This window comes from Pseudophryne corroboree, chromosome 2 (genome assembly GCF_028390025.1).
Source record: "Pseudophryne corroboree isolate aPseCor3 chromosome 2, aPseCor3.hap2, whole genome shotgun sequence".
Lineage (NCBI taxonomy): Eukaryota > Metazoa > Chordata > Amphibia > Anura > Myobatrachidae > Pseudophryne > Pseudophryne corroboree.
Genome location: NC_086445.1, coordinates 717991250 through 718011375, shown reverse-complemented (window position 1 = coordinate 718011375; position 20126 = coordinate 717991250). Strand labels below are relative to the sequence as shown.

Genomic DNA, 20126 nt, shown 5'->3' with positions numbered 1-20126 from the left:
CGGCGGCGGGCGGCACAAATACACACAGTAATCCCACACAGCGGGGCGGCAGCATGAGCTGACCGCCCCAAACAACATACCTGGACCCTGTGGTGAGGGCAATGACGGGGCTTCTCTGTAAGCACTGTCAGCCTTTTACTGCAGGTGTCCTGCACGTGGAAGTGAGGGAGCTCTTTTTAGAGAGGTCCGACACCCACAGCTGCAACAGCAGCTTTCATTATCCCAAACCCTCGCCTTCTTGGAAGGGGGAAAGGGATGTTTTCAAAAAATAATCAAAGAAAAAATCAATAATTGTGGATCCACTTCCACAAGCCTAGTTGCTCTGTGAGCACCGAAAAAACACTGAGGTACTCTGGGATATGGAGGGGAGATATAGTCAAAGTTTAACTGTTCAGTGCCTAGTTCCAGTGGAGCCGTCCATATCCCAAGAGTACTCCAGTGACCCCTAGTGGATGAAAAAGAAATAAGAATCGAATACATCATAGTAAGTGCTACATATTACAAAGAATGCAGCCATACTACAAAGGTAGAAAGTTCTTGGGGACCTATAGGATTGTCACATAGCAATGTTGGCCTGGTGTCAGATGTGTTCTTTCTGCTCACACAACCCTCAGTGTTTTGTGTGAGATACACACTATGTAGACAAGCTATTGGACACCCCCCTACCCATGATTAGATTGTCTGCAAACGAATTGGCTTACCAGAAGGAGCGAAGAGAGTTTGAAATGCGGATCATCGTAGGCTGTGCGATATCATGTTTCCGGGGCAATGCTGGACTGGTATACAGAAAATTTGGTAACCCAAATGGACTGGCCAGCTCAGAGTCCATATATTAACCCCATTAAGAACCGTTGGGACAAATTGGAGTGACAGGTGCATTCTAGACCGACTCAGCCTTCTTTAGTATTGCGTTGGTCACTATATTTAAGGCAGAGTGGCAAAACATACTGCCCGCTGTTGTAAAGGTACCATCTATTTGCTGACAGCGTCCAATCACTTCTGTCTACATAGTGTAGTTGGGAGGTAACTGGGGAAAAATAGCTTATGGAGGTTGAGGTGTGGTTCAGAAATGTGATCCCTTCTGGCAAATGTTCCATAAAGCTGTTCTGTACTACTAAATTAAAAATAGCTGTGATTGATCAGTTAGGACAAAAAAAAAAAATCACAGTTCCATATACACATTCTACATGATAAAAATTAACTAGATTTGTTTGCTTATTGATAAATTATTGGCTTGCTGTACACAATCCCCATGCAGAAAAAAACCCAAAAAACAAAACACACGATCAAGAAAATGAAAATGTACTAAAATTTAATCATTCATAAAAGCTGTAATTTAATTTGTGACAGTAAAACACAAGAAGCAATATTAGAGTTGTTTTAGTATATGATATATTTCAGCTTTGAAATCCATAGAAATCAGAATCTCGGTTTTCCTATAAAAGACCCTCCCCAAAAGCACTATGCACAAAATGTTTTCTTAATTATAATATAATGGCAAGATGAAAGTAATGATAAACCCATATGTTTTAAATATAAAATGAAGTCACCATGACTCAAAAAGGTATTAGCCCCATTGAGTTCATTAAAGGGGAATATATATCTCTCTCTCTATATATATATTTATAAAGAAAAACTATAAATGGCTACATTTTTTAGTGCTTGACACAGGCATGACTAAGGAGAGGATCTGGAAGAAGATCAACATGAAAATCATTTTGATAATTACACTAGCAATATTAAACATTTGAAATGCATTCATGCTCTCATAATTATTCAAAATGGAGTCAAGTATGTTTATTTTCACATCTGTGATCACCACTATTGCAGAAGTTGACACGACAGTGTCTTGTTTTCAGAGAGAAACACAGCTAATTCATTGCCAGGAAACCTTGTGCAAACAGTATTGGAGATCTTAATTCTTCACATAATATATAAAACAGAAAGAGCCTCTTCAGATATGTTAAATTAGGGTTGGATATCTTTTTACAGTTTGGAATGCTGGCACTTTCCAAGTAGGCAACAGTTCTTCATTCCTGCATTCTACAAAGAAAAACAAAAACGAATCAGTCATGTATACCATACATAAGGTTACATCCAGATACTGTACCATTAAGAAACAAACATAATTTTGCCTGCAATTGCGGCACCCCACCCAAACCGGACTGCCCTTGTCATTGTTCCTGTCTGCAGAAAGTTTTCCATTGGCAGGAGTGAGGCAAATCGTGCAATTTCTGCTGCAGTCCTGAATATTTTCCTTCTACCCATAGAGGCATCATGGGCAGCATGTGGTCTACAGACAGCATGCTAATGGTTGGAAAAAGGGCACGCCCCTGACTACTGCAGACGCCAGAGGAACTGGCTTGAGTGATGCAAGCAGGGGAGTAATGTTTAGTACTGGTTATGTTTTCCTATAAATTATTTACAATGTTCTGTTATTACCAGCCTTATGTCACTATGCCAGTTGTACTTTTTGGCTCGGTTCCTAATTAAAAGTTCAATGTTCCACTAAAAAAAACAAACCACCAAGCCACGCAGTCAAGATGGAAATCACTGTATAAACTTTTGGAATGTGATTCCATCAAGCGAAAATGTGTGGTGTAGGAGCTTTGGTGAACAAGTGGATCCAGGTGCCTTGTAGGAGAACGATGGTTGCAGAGAGGTTACCACCCAAGAAACAGAAGAGTCTTCTTGTACCATGGTGGTATAAGATCATCCGGTAACAGAGGATCAATACAGTTGAGAAACAACTGCTTTGCACACTTAAGTTTTTGTTTTTAATTTAAATAATTACAAAGGCGTGGTAATTTAACAGTAATGTTGACAACATAAATGTGGGCAATGGACAGAGGAAAGTTGTCTAAGGTTCAAACGGTTGAATTGTAAAATAAAAAATCTGAAATAATCATAAATGATTCCTATTTTCTGAACTACACACATTCAATTTCATAATTATGAATATGCTGTCAGAAATATAAAAGCATTACAGATTTTTTTTATTGTGAAAAATCTCTAATTTTGTGGTAATTATTGTTTAGTGAGAAGGTAGCTTATTGAATTATACAGCTACTTAGGACAAGCCATGCAAAATACAAAAAAACAAAAATGCATTACATCGTCTTGTCAGCATTTAAAGCACAATACCAAATCGCAGACACAAACCAACAAAAAATAAGATTTTACTCACCGGTAAATCTATTTCTCGTAGTCCGTAGTGGATGCTGGGGACTCCGTAAGGACCATGGAGAATAGACGGGCTCCGCAGGAGACTGGGCACTCTAAGAAAGATTTAGTACTACTGGTGTGCACTGGCTCCTCCCTCTATGCCCCTCCTCCAGACCTCAGTTAAGGAAACTGTGCCCGGAAGAGCTGACATTACAAGGAAAGGATTTTGGAATCCAGGGTAAGACTCATACCAGCCACACCAATCACACCGTATAACTTGTGATAACATACCCAGTCAACAGTATGAACAACAACAGAGCATCAGACAAACCTGATGCAACCATAACATAACCCTTATTTAAGCAATAACTATATACAAGTATTGCAGAAGAAGTCCGCACTTGGGACGGGCGCCCAGCATCCACTACGGACTACGAGAAATAGATTTACCGGTGAGTAAAATATTATTTTCTCTAACGTCCTAGTGGATGCTGGGGACTCCGTAAGGACCATGGGGATTATACCAAAGCTCCCAAACGGACGGGAGAGTGCGGATGACTCTGCAGCACCGAATGAGCAAACACAAGGTCCTCCTCAGCCAGGGTATCAAACTTGTAGAACTTTGCAAAAGTGTTTGAACCAGACCAAGTAGCTGCTCGGCAGAGCTGTAATGCCGAGACCCCTCGGGCAGCCGCCCAAGAAGAGCCCACCTTCCTTGTGGAATGGGCTTTTACTGATTTTGGCAGCGGCAATCCCGCCACAGAATGAGCCTGCTGAATCGTGTTACAGATCCAGTGAGCAATAGTTTGCTTTGAAGCAGGAGCACCCAGCTTGTTGGGTGCATACAGGATAAACAGTGACTCAGTTTTCCTGACTCTAGCCGTTCTGGCTACATAAACCTTCAAAGCCCTGACCACATCTAGTAACTCGGAATCCTCCAAGTCACGAGTAGCCACAGGCACCACAATAGGTTGGTTCATATGAAAAGATGACACCACTGGAAAACCAGATAGGGGCTTTTATGTGACAAATCCGCTAATTCTGACACACGCCTAGCTGAAGCCAAGGCTAATAGCATGACCACCTTCCACGTGAGAAATTTTAACTCCACGGTTTTAAGTGGCTCAAACCAGTGTGACTTCAGGCAACTCAACACCACGTTAAGATCCCCAGGTGCCACTGGAGGCACAAAAGGGGGAAGAATATGCAGCACTCCCTTTACAAACGTCTGAACTTCAGGAAGAGAAGCCAGTTCTTTTTGAAAGAAAATAGATAGGGCCAAAATCTGGACCTTAATGGAACCCAATTTTAGGCCCAAAGTCACTCCCGACTGTAGGAAGTGAAGGAAACAGCCCAGCTGGAATTCCTCCGTAGGGGCATTCCTGGCCTCACACCAAGCAACATATTTTCGCCATATACGGTGATAATGTTTAACCGTCACGTCCTTCCTAGCCTTTATCAGCGTAGGAATAACCTCATCCGGAATGCCTTTTTCTGCTAGGATCCGGCGTTCAACCGCCATGCCGTCAAACTTAGCCGCGGTAAGTCTTGGAACAGACAGGGCCCCTGTTGCAACAAGTCCTGTCTTAGAGGCAGAGGCCATGGGTCCTCTGTGAGCATTTCTTGCAGCTCTGGATACCAAGTCCTTCTTGGCCAATCCGGAACAATGAGTATTGTTCTCACTCCTCTTCTTCTTATGATTCTCAGCACCTTGGGTATGAGAGGAAGAGGAGGAAATACATAGACCGACTGGAACACCCACGGTGTCACTAGAGCGTCTACAGCTATCGCCTGAGGGTCTCTTGACCTGGCGCAATACCTCTGTAGCTTTTTGTTGAGGCGGGATGCCATCATGTCTACTTGTGGCAGTTCCCACCGACTTGCAATCTGCGTGAAGACTTCTTGATGAAGTCCCCACTCTCCCGGGTGGAGGTCGTGCCTGCTGAGGAAGTCTGCTTCCCAGTTGTCCACTCCCGGAATGAACACTGCTGACAGTGCACTTACGTGATTCTCCGCCCAGCGAAGAATTCTGGTGGCTTCCGCCATCGCCACCCTGCTCCTTGTGCCGCCTTGGCGGTTTACGTGAGCCACTGTGGTGATGTTGTCTGATTGGATCAGCACCGATTGGTTGCGAAGCAGGATCTCCGCTTGACTTAGGGCGTTGTATATGGCCCTTAGTTCCAGGATATTGATGTGAAGGCAAGTCTCCTGACTTGACCACAGCCCTTGGAAACTTCTTCCCTGAGTGACTGCCCCCCACCCTCGGAGGCTTGCATCCGTGGTCACCAGGACCCAGTCCTGAATGCCGAACCTGCGGCCCTCGAGAAGGTGAGTACTCTGCAGCCACCACTGGAGAGACAACATGGCCCCGGAGGATAGGGTGATTAACCGATGCATCTAAAGATGTGATCCGGACCACTTTGTCCAGTAAGTCCCATTAGAAGGTCCTCTCATGGAACCTGCCGAAAGGAATGGCCTCGTATGATGCCACCATCCTTCCCAGGACTCGAGTGCAGTGATGCACTGACACCTGTTTTGGTTTTAATAGATTCCTGACCAGTGTCACGAGCTCCTGAGCTCTCTCTATCGGGAGATAAACCCTTTCCTGGTCTGTGTCAAGGATCATGCCTAGGAGAGGCAGATGTGCTGTAGGAACAAACTGCGACTTTGGAATATATAGAATCCAGCCGTGTTGCCGTTACACTTCCAGAGAAAGTGATACGCTGTTCAGCCACTGCTCTCTTGATCTCGCTTTTATGAGGAGATCGTCCAAGTACGTGATAATAGTGACACCTTGCTTCCGCAGGAGCACCATCATTTCCGCCATTACCTTGGTGAATATTCTCGGGGCCGTGGAGAGACCAAACGGCAACGTCTGAAATTGGTAATGACAATCCCGTACCGCAATTCTGAGGTACGCCTGATGAGGTGGATAAATGGGGACATGAAGGTATGCCTCCTTTATGTCCCGAGTCACGATAAAATCTCCCCCTTTCAGGCTTGTAACGACCGTTCTTAACGATTCCATCTTGAACTTGATCCTTTTCAGGTATATGTTCAGGGATTTTAAATTCAATATGGGTCTGACCGAACCGTCTGGTTTCGGGACTACCACATGGTCGAATAATAACCCCCTCCTTGTCGAAGGAGGGGAACCTCGACCACCACCTGTTGAAGCTACAATTTGTGAATTGCAGTTAACCCTGTTTCCCTCTCTTGGGGGGTAGCCGGCAGGGCCGTCAGTGAGGAGGCATCTTCTCAAAGTCCAGCTTGTATCCCTGAGACACAATATCTATTGCCCAGGGATCTAACAGGGAGTGAACCCACTTGTTGCAGAACTTACGAAAGCATGCCCCCACCGGGCCTAGCTCCGTCTGTGGAGCCCCAGCGACATGCGGTGGATTTTCATAGAGGCCGGGAGGACTTCTGTTCCTGGGAACTAGCTGTGTTGTGCAGCTTCTTTCCTCTGGCCCCGCCTCTGGCAAGAAAGGACGCATCTCGGACTTTCTTGTTTCTTTGTACGAAAAGCTGCATTTGATAATGACGTGCTTTCCTAGGCTGTGCAGGAATATAAGGCAAAATATCCGAATTACCAGCTATAGCCGTGGAGACCAGGTCCGAGAACCCTTCTCCACACAATCCTCAGCCTTCCATATGCCACTTAAGTTGGCATCATCTGTCCATTGCATATTCTACAGTACACGTTAAGCAGAAATCGACATAGTTTTGACTCTAGGACCCATTATACTCATGTCTCTTTGGGCATGTTTGAATATACAGGTTGAGTATCCCTTATCCAAATATTCCGAAATACGGAATATTCCGAAATACGGACTTTTTTGAGTGAGAGTGAGATAGTGAAACCTTTGTTTTCTGATGGCTCAATGTGCACAAACTTTGTTTAATACACAAAGTTATTAAAAATATTGTATTATAAGACCTTCAGGCTGTGTGTATAAGGTGTATATGAAACATAAATGAATTGTGTGAATGTACACACACTTTGTTAAATGCACAAAGTTATAAAAAATATTGTCTAAAATGACCTTCAGGCTGTGTGTATAAGGTGTATATGTAACATAAATGCATTCTGTGCTTAGATCTAGGTCCCATCACCTTGATATCTCATTATGGTATGCAATTATTCCAAAATACGGAAAAATAAGATTTTACTTACCGATAAATCTATTTCTCGTAGTCCGTAGTGGATGCTGGGGACTCCGTCAGGACCATGGGGATTAGCGGCTCAGCAGGAGACAGGGCACAAAACTAAAGCTTTAGGATCAGGTGGTGTGTACTGGCTCCTCCCCCTATGACCCTCCTCCAAGCCTCAGTTAGGATACTGTGCCCGGACGAGCGTACACAATAAGGAAGGATATTGAATCCCGGGTAAGACTCATACCAGCCACACCGTATAACTTGTGATCTAAACCCAGTTAACAGTATGACAAACGTAGGAGCCTCTGAACAGACGGCTCACAACAATAACAACCCGATTTTTTTGTAACAATAACTATGTACAAGTATTGCAGACAATCCGCACTTGGGATGGGCGCCCAGCATCCACTACGGACTACGAGAAATAGATTTATCGGTAAGTAAAATCTTATTTTCTCTGACGTCCTAAGTGGATGCTGGGGACTCCGTCAGGACCATGGGGATTATACCAAAGCTCCCAAACGGGCGGGAGAGTGCGGATGACTCTGCAGCACCGAGTGAGAGAACTCCAGGTCCTCCTCAGCCAGGGTGTGCCCCTGACCAAGTAGCAGCTCGGCAAAGTTGTAAAGCAGAGACCCCTCGGGCAGTCGCCCAAGATGAGCCCACCTTCCTTGTGGAATGGGCATTTATATATTTTGGCTGTGGCAGTCCTGCCACAGAATGTGCAAGCTGAATTGTACTACACATTCAACTAGCAATCGTCTGCTTAGAAGCAAGAGCACCCAGTTTTTTGGGTGCATACAGGATAACAGCAAGTCAGTTTTCCTGACTCCAGCCGTCCTGGAAATCTATATTTTCAGGGCCCTGACAACATCTAGCAACTTGGAGTCCTCCAAGTCTCTAGTAGCCGCAGGTACCACAATAAGCTGGTTCAGATGAAACGCTGACACCACCTTAGGGAGAAACTGGGGACGAGTCCGCAGCTCTGCCCTGTCCGAATGGACAATCAGATATGGGCTTTTGTGAGACAAAGCCGCCAATTCTGACACTCGCCTGGCCGAGGCCAGGGCCAACATCATGGTCACTTTCCATGTGAGATATTTCAAATCCACAGAATTGAGCGGTTTAAACCAACGTGATTTGAGGAATCCCAGGACTACGTTGAGATCCCACAGTGCCACTGGAGGCACAAAAGGGGGTTGTATATGCAGTACTCCCTTGTCAAATTTCTGGACTTCAGGAACTGAAGCCAATTCTTTCTGGAAGAAAATCGACAGGGCCGAAATTTGAACCTTAATGGACCCCAATTTGAGGCCCATAGACACTCCTGTTTGCAGGAAATGCAGGAATCGACCGAGTTTAAATTTCTTCGTGGGGCCTTCCTGGCCTCACACCACGCAACATATTTTCGCCACATGTGGTGATAATGTTGTGCGGTCACCTCCTTCCTGGCTTTGACCAGGGTAGGAATGACCTCTTCCGGAATGCCTTTTTTCCCTTAGGATCCGGCGTTCAACCGCCATGCCGTCAAACGCACCCGCGGTAAGTCTTGGAACAGACATGGTACTTGCTGAAGCAAGTCCCTTCTTATCGGCAGAGGCCCTGAGTCCTCTGTGAGCATCTCATGAAGTTCCGGGTACCAAGTCCTTCTTGGCCCATCCGGAGCCACGAGTATAGTTCTTACTCCTCTACGTCTTATAATTCTCAGTACCTTTGGTATGAGAAGCAGAGGAGGGAACACATACACCGACTGGTACACCCATGGTGTTACCAGAACGTCCACAGCTATTTCCTGAGGGTCTCTTGACCTGGCGCAATACCTGTCCAGTTTTTTGTTCAGGCGGGACGCCATCATGTCCACCTTTGGTCTTTCCCAACGGTGCACAATCATGTGGAAACAACTTCTCGATGAAGTCCCCACTCTCCCGGGTGGAGGTCGTGCTGAGGAAGTCTGCTTCCCAGTTGTCCACTCCCGGAATGAAAACTGCTGACAGTGCTATCACATGATTTTCCGCCCAGCGAAGAATCCTTGCAGTTTCTGCCATTGTCCTCCTGCTTCTTGTGCCGCCCTGTCTGTTTACGTGGGCGACTGCCGTGATGTTGTCCCACTGGATCAATACCGGCTGACCTTGAAGCAGAGGTCTTGCTAAGCTTAGAGCATTGTAAATTGCTCTTAGCTCCAGTATATTTATGCGGAGAGAAGTCCCCAGACTTGATCACACTCCCTGGAAATTTTTTCCCTGTGTGACTGCTCCCCAGCCTCTCAGGCTGGCATCCGTGGTCACCAGGACCCAGTCCTGAATGCATAACTGTGGCACTTTAGTAGATGAGCACTCTGCAGCCACCACAGAAGAGACACCCTTGTCCTTGGAGACAGGGTTATCCGCTGATGCATCTGAAGATGCGATCCGGACCATTTGTCCAGCAGATCCCACTGAAAAGTTCTTGCGTGAAATCTGCCGAATGGAATCGCTTCGTAAGAAGCCACCATTTTTCCCAGGACCCTTGTGCAATGATGCACTGACACTTTTCCTGGTTTTTGGAGGTTCCTGACTAGCTCGGATAACTCCCTGGCTTTCTCCTCCGGGAGAAACACCTTTTTCTGGACTGTGTCCAGAATCATCCCTAGGGACAGCAGACATGTCGTCGGAGACAGCTGCGATTTTGGAATATTTAGAATCCACCCGTGCTGTCGTAGAACTACTTGAGATAGTGCTACTCCGACCTCCAACTGTTCTCTGGACCTTGCCCTTATCAGGAGATCGTCCAAGTAAGGGATAATTAAGACGCCTTTTCTTTGAAGAAGAATCATCATTTCGGCCATTACCTTGGTAAAGACCCGGGGTGCCGTGGACAATCCAAACGGCAGCGTCTGAAACTGATAGTGACAGTTTTGTACCACGAACCTGAGGTACCCTTTGTGAGAAGGGCAAATTTGGACATGGAGGTAAGCATCCTTGATGTCCAGGGACACCATATAGTCCCCTTCTTCCTGGTTCGCTATCACTGCTCTGAGTGACTCCATTTAGAATAGGTCTCACCGAGCCGTCTGGCTTCAGTACCACAATATAGTGTGGAATAATACCCCTTTACTTGTTGTAGGAGGGGTACTTTGATTATCACCTGCTGGGAATACAGTTTGTGAATTGTTTCCAATACTGCCTCCCTGTCGGAGGTAGACGTTGGTAAAGCAAACTTCAGGAACCTGCGAGGGGGAGACGTCTCGAATTTCCAATCTGTACCCCTGGGATACTACTTGTAGGATCCAGGGGTCCACTTGCGAGTGAGCCCACTGCGTGCTGAAACTCTTGAGACGACCCCCCACCGCACCTGTTTGTACGGCCCCAGCGTCATGCTGAGGACTTGGCAGAAGCGGTGGAAGGCTTCTGTTCCTGGGAATGGGCTGCCTGCTGCAGTCTTCTTCCCTTACCTCTATCCCTGGGCAGATATTATGGGGACGAAAGGACTGAGGCTGAAAAGACTATGTCTTTTTCTGCTGAGATGTGACTTGGGGTAAAAAAGGTGGATTTTCTAGCTGTTGCCGTGGCCACCAGGTCCGATGGACCGACCCCAAATAACTCCTCCCCTTTATACGGCAATACTTCCATGTGCCGTTTGGAATCTGCATCACCTTACCACTGTCGTGTCCAGAAACATCGTCTGGCAGATATGGACATCGCACTTACTCTTGATGCCAGAGTTTCGCATATATAGAAATGCATCTTTTAAATGCTCTATAGTCAATAAAATACTGTCCCTGTCAAGGGTATCAATATTTCCAGTCAGGGAATCCGACCAAGCCACCCCAGCGCTGCCCATCCAGGCTGAGGCGATCGCTGGTCGCAGTATAACACCAGTATGTGTGTATATACTTTTTAGGATATTTTCCAACCTCCTATCAGTTGGCTCCTTGAGGGCGTCCGTATCTGGAGACGGTAACGCCACTTGTTTTTATAAGCGTGTGAGCGCCTTTCCACCCTAAGGTGTGTTTCCCAACGCGCCATAACTTCTGGCGGGAAAAGGTATACCGCCAATAATTTTCTATCGGGGGAAATCCACGCATCATCACACACTTCATTTAATTTATCTGATTCAGGAAAAACCACATGTAGTTTTTTCACACTCCACATAATACCCTTTTTTGTGGTACTTGTAGTATCAGAAATATGTAACATCTCCTTCATTGCCCTTAACAAGTAACGTGTGGCCCTAAAGGAAAATACGTTTGTTTCTTCACCGTCGACACTGGAGTCAGTGTCCGTGTCGACCGACTGAGGTAAAAGGACGTTTTAACGCCCCTGACGGTGTTTTAGACGCCTGGACAGGTACTAATTGGTTTGCCGGCCGTCTCATGTCGTCAACCGACCTTGCAGCGTGTTGACATTATCACGTAATTCCTTAAATAAGCCATCCATTCCGGTGTCGACTCCCTAGAGAGTGACATCACCATTACCGGCAATTGCTCCGCCTCCTCACCAACATCGTCCTCATACATGTCGACACACAAGTACCGACACACAGCACACACACAGGGAATGCTCTGATAGAGGACAGGACCCCACTAGCCCTTTGGGGAGACAGAGGGAGAGTTTGCCAGCACACACCAAAAACGCTATATTATACAGGGACAACCTTTATATAAGTGTTTTTCCCTTATAACATTTTAATATATATATATATACATATCGCCAAATAAGTGCCCCCCCTCTCTGTTTTAACCCTGTTTCTGTAGTGCAGTGCAGGGGAGAGCCTGGGAGCCTTCCCACCAGCCTTTCTGTGAGGGAAAATGGCGCTGTGTGCTGAGGAGAATAGGCCCCGCCCCCTTTTCGGCGGGCTTCTTCTCCCGTTTTTCTGAGACCTGGCAGGGGTTTAATACATCCATATAGCCTCCAGGGGCTATATGTGATGTATTTTTAGCCAGAATAAGGTATTATACATTGCTGCCCAGGGCGCCCCCAGCAACGCCCTGTACCCTCCGTGACCGTTGGTGTGAAGTGTGTGACAACAATGGCGCACAGCTGCAGTGCTGTGCGCTACCTTCATGAAGACTGAAAAGCCCTCTGCCGCCGGTTTCTGGACCTTCAATCTTCAGCATCTGCAAGGGGGGTCGGCGGCGCGGCTCCGGGACGAACCCCAGGGTGAGACCTGTGTTCCGACTCCCTCTGGAGCTAATGGTGTCCAGTAGCCTAAGAAGCCAATCCATCCTGCACGCAGGTGAGTTGAACTTCTCTCCCCTAAGTCCCTCGATGCAGTGAGCCTGTTGCCAGCAGGACTCACTGAAAATAAGAAACCTAAAAACTTTTTCTAAGCAGCTCCTTAAGAGAGCCACCTAGATTGCACCCTGCTCGGACGGGCACAAAAACCTAACTGAGGATTGGAGGAGGGTCATAGGGGGAGGAGCCAGTACACACCACCTGATCCTAAAGCTTTAGTTTTGTGCCCTGTCTCCTGCGGAGCCGCTAATCCCCATGGTCCTGACGGAGTCCCCAGGATCCACTTAGGACGTCAGAGAAAATCCGATATCCAAAATACCTCTGGTCCCAAGCATTTTGGATAAGGGATACTCAACCTGTATATATCTCTTAAGACAGCATCTTTAATATATATACACATCTCTCTATATATAGATATACCAGCAAAATTGCAAAAAATTCTCCCCAAATCCAAATTTGAACCACAGGCGCATAACGCTTCCATTAAAACGTTTGTCCGTTTGCTGGATCAACAAACCAGTGAACATATGGTCAATATCCCATATGTACGTTATAACTGAACAAAAAGTGAAAATGATGCCTTACAACATCTGGCGGCACAGAGTAACCTTATTTTCCGTCCTGCGGACAAAGGCGGTGCGCTTGTTATCCAGAATTTGCAGGACTATAAAAATGAAATCCAGAGGCAACTTTCAGATGCAGATACATACTGCCGCCTTAGCAAGGATCCTACTAATGAATATAAAATTCAACTTTCTACAATATTGGACAATGCAGTACAGGATGGTAGAATTTCAACTACACTACGGAATGCATTGATACCAGATAACCCGATTATGCCAATATTGTATACAACACCCAAAATTCATAAATCCCTTGTTAGACCCCCAGGACGCCCAATCATCTCGGCTAGATCCTCTCTGTTTCAACCTGTTGCTCTGTATTTGGACTCTTTGTTTCAACCATGTATACAATCTCACCCCCGTTTTCTGCTTGATACCACCACGTTATTACATAGATTACAGCAGTTACCTGTTTTTGAGTCAAATGTTTTATTATGCAGCATAGATGTGCAAAATCTTTATACTGTTATCCCCCATGACATGGGCATGGCAGCAGTAGAGCGCTTTCTGGCTAACCATGGTGAATTTCAAGGGGCAGATTTGAATTTGTGTCTACAGCTTTTATTAATGATTTTGCAGAAAAATTTCTTTCTGTACGACGGTCATACGACGGTGCAGTTTAAGGGATGTGCGATAGGGTCCTCTGTGGCCCCCTCGTACTCCAACATCTTTATGTTTGAAATTGAACATCAGATATTTTTTGCAGATCCCGATGTAGCGACTGACATTCTTTTTTATTGTCGCTATATCGATGATTTAGTCCTGATTTGGAAAGGTACTAAAGCCAAATTAGAGGAAGTAATTCAGACACATAATATGTTGCAACATCCCATCAAATTTACTTATACCATCAGTGATCAGGTCATTAATTATTTGGATGTTCAAATCTCATTACAACAGGGCCAGGTGGTTACTTCCCTTTATTCGAAACCCACGGATAAAAATAATATGCTGCATTATAGGAGTTTTCACCCACAACCACTTAAAAATAAGAATTTACTTACCGATAATTCTATTTCTCGGAGTCCGTAGTGGATGCTGGGGTTCCTGAAAGGACCATGGGGAATAGCGGCTCCGCAGGAGACAGGGCACAAAAGTAAAGCTTTCCGATCAGGTGGTGTGCACTGGCTCCTCCCCCTATGACCCTCCTCCAAGCCAGTTAGGTACTGTGCCCGGACGAGCGTACACAATAAGGGAGGAATTTTGAATCCCGGGTAAGACTCATACCAGCCACACCAATCACACCGTACAACTTTTGATCAAAACCAGTTAACAGTATGATAACAGAGGAGCCTCTGAAAGATGGCTTCCTAACAATAACCCGAATTAGTTAACAATAACTATGTACAATTATTGCAGATAATCCGCACTTGGGATGGGCGCCCAGCATCCACTACGGACTCCGAGAAATAGAATTATCGGTAAGTAAATTCTTATTTTCTCTATCGTCCTAGTGGATGCTGGGGTTCCTGAAAGGACCATGGGGATTATACCAAAGCTCCCAAACGGGCGGGAGAGTGCGGATGACTCTGCAGCACCGAATGAGAGAACTCCAGGTCCTCCTTAGCCAGAGTATCAAATTTGTAAAATTTTACAAACGTGTTCTCCCCTGACCACGTAGCTGCTCGGCAAAGTTGTAATGCCGAGACCCCTCGGGCAGCCGCCCAAGATGAGCCCACCTTCCTTGTGGAGTGGGCCTTTACAGATTTAGGCTGTGGCAGGCCTGCCACAGAATGTGCAAGTTGGATTGTGCTACAGATCCAACGAGCAATCGTCTGCTTAGACGCAGGAGCACCCATCTTGTTGGGTGCATACAATATAAACAACGAGTCAGATTTTCTGACTCCAGCTGTCCTTGCAATATATATTTTTAATGCTCTGACAACGTCCAGTAACTTGGAGTCCTCCAAGTCACTTGTAGCCGCAGGCACTACAATAGGCTGGTTCAGATGAAATGCTGACACCACCTTAGGGAGAAAATGCGGACGAGTCCGCAGTTCTGCCCTGTCCGAATGGAAAATCAGATATGGGCTTTTGTAAGATAAAGCTGCCAGTTCTGACACTCTCCTGGCCGAAGCCAGGGCTAGTAACATGGTCACTTTCCATGTGAGATATTTTAAATCCACCTTTTTTAGTGGTTCAAACCAATGAGATTTTAGAAATTCCAAAACCACATTGAGATCCCACGGTGCCACTGGAGGCACCACAGGAGGCTGTATATGCAGCACTCCCTTAACAAAAGTCTGGACTTCAGGAACTGAAGCCAATTCTTTTTGAAAGAAAATCGACAGGGCCGAAATTTGAACCTTAATAGATCCCAATTTGAGACCCATAGACAATCCTGATTGCAGGAAATGTAGGAATCGACCCAGTTGAAATTCCTCCGTCGGAGCACTCCGATCCTCGCACCACGCAACATATCTTCGCCAAATGCGGTGATAGTGTTGCACGGTTACTTCCTTCCTTGCTTTAATCAAAGTAGGAATGACTTCTTCCGGCATGCCTTTTTCCTTTAGGATCCGGCGTTCAACCGCCATGCCGTCAAACGCAGCCGCGGTAAGTCTTGAAACAGACAGGGACCCTGCTGAAGCAAGTCCCTCCTTAGAGGTAGAGGCCACGGATCTTCCGTGATCATCTCTTGAAGTTCCGGGTACCAAGTCCTTCTTGGCCAATCCGGAACCACTAGTATCGTTCTTACGCCTCTTTGCCGTATAATTCTCAATACTTTTGGTATGAGAGGCAGAGGAGGAAACACATACACCGACTGGTACACCCAAGGCGTTACCAGCGCGTCCACAGCTATTGCCTGCGGATCTCTTGACCTGGCGCAATACCTGTCCAGTTTTTTGTTGAGGCGAGACGCCATCATGTCCACCATTGGTCTTTCCCCAACGGGTTACCAGCATGTGGAAGACTTCCGGATGAAGTCCCCACTCTGCCGGGTGAAGGTCGTGTCTGCTGAGGAAGTCTGCTTCCCAGTTGTCCACTCCCGGGATGAACACTGCTGACAGTGCTATCACATGATTCTCTGCCCAGCGAAGAATCCTTGCAGCTTCTGCCATTGCACTCCTGCTTCTTGTGCCGCCCTGTCTGTTCACATGGGCGACTGCCGTGATGTTGTCCGACTGGATCAACACCGGTTTTCCTTGAAGCAGAGGTTCTGCCTGGCTTAGAGCATTGTAGATTGCTCTTAGTTCCAGAATGTTTATGTGAAGAGACGTTTCCAGGCTCGTCCACACTCCCTGGAAGTTTCTTCCTTGTGTGACTGCTCCCCAGCCTCTCAGGCTGGCGTCCGTGGTCACCAGGATCCAATCCTGTATGCCGAATCTGCGGCCCTCCAATAGATGAGCACTCTGCAACCACCACAGAAGAGATACCCTTGTCCTTGGAGACAGGGTTATCCGCTGGTGCATCTGAAGATGCGACCCTGACCATTTGTCTAACAGATCCCTCTGGAAAATTCGTGCATGGAATCTGCCGAATGGAATTGCTTCGTAAGAAGCCACCATTTTTCCCAGGACTCTTGTGCATTGATGTACAGACACCTTTCCTGGTTTTAGGAGGTTCCTGACAAGCTCGGACAACTCCTTGGCTTTTTCCTCCGGGAGAAAAACCTTTTTCTGAACCGTGTCCAGAATCATCCCTAGGAACAGCAGACGAGTTGTCGGCATTAACTGGGATTTTGGAATATTCAGAATCCAGCCGTGCTGTTTTAGCACTTCTTGAGACAGTGCTAATCCCCTCTCTAGCTGTTCTCTGGACCTTGCCCTTATTAGGAGATCGTCCAAGTATGGGATAATTAATACGCCTTTTCTTCGAAGAAGAATCATCATCTCGGCCATTACCTTTGTAAAGACCCGAGGTGCCGTGGACAATCCGAACGGCAGCGTCTGAAACTGATAGTGACAGTTTTGTACAACGAACCTGAGGTACCCCTGGTGTGAGGGGTAAATTGGAACGTGGAGGTACGCATCCTTGATGTCCAAGGACACCATAAAGTCCCCTTCTTCCAGGTTCGCTATCACTGCTCTGAGTGACTCCATTTTGAACTTGAACTTCTTTATGTACAGGTTCAAGGACTTCAGATTTAGAATAGGTCTTACCGAGCCGTCCGGCTTCGGTACCACAAATAGAGTGGAATAATACCCCTTTCCCTGTTGTAGAAGAGGTACCTTGACTATCACCTGCTGAGAGTACAGCTTGTGAATGGCTTCCAAAACCGTCTCCCTTTCGGAGGGGGACGTTGGTAAAGCAGACTTCAGGAAACGGCGAGGCGGATCTGTCTCTAGTTCCAACCTGTACCCCTGAGATATTATCTGCAGGATCCAGGGATCTACCTGCGAGTGAGCCCACTGCGCGCTGAAATGCTTGAGACGACCGCCCACCGCCCCCGAGTCCGCTTGAGAAGCCCCAGCGTCATGCTGAGGCTTTTGTAGAAGCGGGGGAGGGCTTCTGTTCCTGGGAAGGAGCTGCCTGTTGGTGTCTCTTCCCCCTTCCTCTGCCTCGTGGCAGATATGAATATCCCTTTGCTCTCTTGTTTTTAAAGGAACGAAAGGACTGCGGTTGAAAAGTCGGTGTCTTTTTCTGTTGGGGAGTAGCTTGAGGTAAAAAGGTGGATTTCCCGGCTGTAGCCGTGGCCACCAAATCTGATAGACCGACTCCAAATAACTCCTCCCCTTTATACGGCAAAACTTCCATATGCCGTTTTGAGTCCGCATCGCCTGACCACTGTCGCGTCCATAAACTTCTTCTGGCCGAAATGGACATAGCACTTACCCGTGATGCCAGTGTGCAGATATCCCTCTGTGCATCACGCATATAAAGAAATGCATCCTTTATTTGCTCTAAAGACAGTAAAACATTGTCCCTATCCAGGGTATCAATATTTTCAATCAGGGACTCTGACCAAACTACTCAAGCACTGCACATCCAGGCTGACGCTATAGCTGGTCGTAGTATAACACCTGTATGTGTGTATATACTTTTTTGGATATTTTCCATCCTCCTATCTGTTGGATCTTTAAGTGCGGCCGTCTCAGGAGAGGGTAACGCCACTTGTTTAGATAAGCGTGTGAGCGCCTTATCCACCCTAGGAGGTGTTTCCCAGCGCGCCCTAACCTCTGACGGGAAAGGGTATAAAGCTAATAACTTCTTTGAAATTAGCATCTTTTTATCGGGGGCAACCCACGCTTCATCACATACATCATTTAGTTCTTCTGATTCAGGAAAAACTATAGGTAGTTTTTTCACACCCCACATAATACCCTGTTTAGTGGTACCAGTAGTATCAGCTAAATGTAACGCCTCCTTCATTGCCAAAATCATATAACGTGTGGCCCTACTGGAAAATACGGTTGATTCGTCACCGTCGCCACTGGAATCAGTGCCTGTGTCTGGGTCTGTGTCGACCGACTGAGGCAAAGGGCGTTTTACAGCCCCTGACGGTGTTTGAGGCGCCTGGACAGGCACTAACTGATTGACCGGCCGTCTCATGTCGACAAACGACTGCTTTAGCGTGTTGACACTATCCCGTAATTCCATAAATAAAGGCATCCATTCTGGTGTCGACCCCCTAGGAGGTGACATCCCCATATTTGGCAATTGCTCCGCCTCCACACCAATATCGTCCTCATACATGTCGACACACACGTACCGACACACAGCAGACACACAGGGAATGCTCTTAACGAAGACAGGACCCCACTAGCCCTTTGGGGAGACAGAGGGAGAGTTTGCCAGCACACACCAAAAGCGCTATATATGACAGGGATAGCCTTATAATAAGTGCTCCCTGTATAGCTGCTTTTATAATATAATTTTTGCCACTATTTTGCCCCCCCTCTCTTGTTTTACCCTGTTTCTGTAGTGCAGTGCAGGGGAGAGACCTGGGAGCCGTCCTGACCAGCGGAGCTGTGTAAGGAAAATGGCGCTGTGTGCTGAGGAGATAGGCCCCGCCCCTTTTCCGGCGGGCTCGTCTCCCGCTCTTTAGTGTATTCTGGCAGGGGTTAAATATCTCCATATAGCCCCGGAGGCTATATGTGAGGTATTTTTTAGCCAAATAGGTTTTCATTTGCCTCCCAGGGCGCTCCCCTCCCAGCGCCCTGCACCCTAAGTGACTGCCGTGTGAAGTGTGCTGAGAGGAAAATGGCGCACAGCTGCAGTGCTGTGCGCTACCTTTAGAAGACTGAGGAGTCTTCTGCCGCCGATTCTGGACCTCTTCATGTTTCAGCATCTGCAAGGGGGCCGGCGGCGAGGCTCCGGTGACCATCCAGGCTGTACCTGTGATCGTCCCTCTGGAGCTGATGTCCAGTAGCCAAGAAGCCAATCCATCCTGCACGCAGGTGAGTTCACTTCTTCTCCCCTAAGTCCCTCGTTGCAGTGATCCTGTTGCCAGCAGGACTCACTGTAAAATAAAAAACCTAAGCTAAACTTTCTCTAAGCAGCTCTTTAGGAGAGCCACCTAGATTGCACCCTTCTCGGCCGGGCACAAAAATCTAACTGGCTTGGAGGAGGGTCATAGGGGGAGGAGCCAGTGCACACCACCTGATCGGAAAGCTTTACTTTTGTGCCCTGTCTCCTGCGGAGCCGCTATTCCCCATGGTCCTTTCAGGAACCCCAGCATCCACTAGGACGATAGAGAAAAGGGTTTACCCTATTCCCAGCTTCTCCGGGTCCGTCGTATCACCTCTGACCCGGTGCTCGCTGATGCACAGATGGAGGAAATGATTGAGCAGTTCGCTGATAGGGGGTACCCAATGCCGCTGTTACAGGCTGCCAAAGACAAAGCACTTAGTGTGGATCGCAGTAGTTTGATCCTACACATGCGCACCATCAAGATAATCCCATGATTCCATGGGTGGTACAGTACCATGCAGGCAGCGCAGGTATCAATAATATTTCTAAAAAACTTTGGCCAATCATCCAGGGGGACCCCGAATTGAGGTTACATGATACTAAATTAATGTCC

The 20126-nt window shown here is 46.9% G+C and overlaps 1 protein-coding gene across 1 annotated transcript in view; it reads right to left on the bottom strand.

Moving 5' to 3' along the window:
* Positions 1–1291: 1291 nt before the first annotated feature.
* Positions 1292–20126, bottom strand: part of RAP1A (RAP1A, member of RAS oncogene family) — a 270806-nt gene continuing 251971 nt past the window's right edge. The window contains exon 9 of the mRNA XM_063955357.1: positions 1292–2043. The gene's annotated coding sequence lies outside the window, so the exon portion shown is untranslated. The remainder of the gene's footprint in view (positions 2044–20126) is intronic.